This window comes from Salvelinus sp. IW2-2015, unplaced genomic scaffold (assembly GCF_002910315.2).
Source record: "Salvelinus sp. IW2-2015 unplaced genomic scaffold, ASM291031v2 Un_scaffold4039, whole genome shotgun sequence".
Lineage (NCBI taxonomy): Eukaryota > Metazoa > Chordata > Actinopteri > Salmoniformes > Salmonidae > Salvelinus > Salvelinus sp. IW2-2015.
In genome coordinates, this window is record NW_019945311.1 from 1,591 (window position 1) to 2,079 (window position 489).

Genomic DNA, 489 nt, shown 5'->3' on the forward strand with positions numbered 1-489 from the left:
AGTTTATAATAATGGAAGTATAATATATGGGTTCAAATGATAGTGGAGTTAAATATGGAAGTTTTAAAATAACATGGAGTTTACATGGCCGGTTTTAATAACATCGAGTTTATATATGGAGGTTAATGATTGTGAGTAATAATGGAGTTATATATGTAGTTTATATATGGGAGTTAATAATGGAGTTTAATATATGAGTGTTAATGTAATGGAGTTAATATATGGAGTTTATATATGGAGTTTACATGGACGTTTAAATAGTAGTGGAGTTTATATATGGAGTTTATACATGGAAGTTTATACCATGCGAGTTTAATATGGAGTTTATATATGGAGTTTATTACATGGAGTTTATATGGAGTTGTTATATATGGGTTTAATATATGGAGTTTTATATGTGAGTTTATACCCATGGGAGCGTTGTATACATAAGGAAGTTTATATATGGAGTTATATATATGGAGTTTATATACTGGGAGTTTATTAATA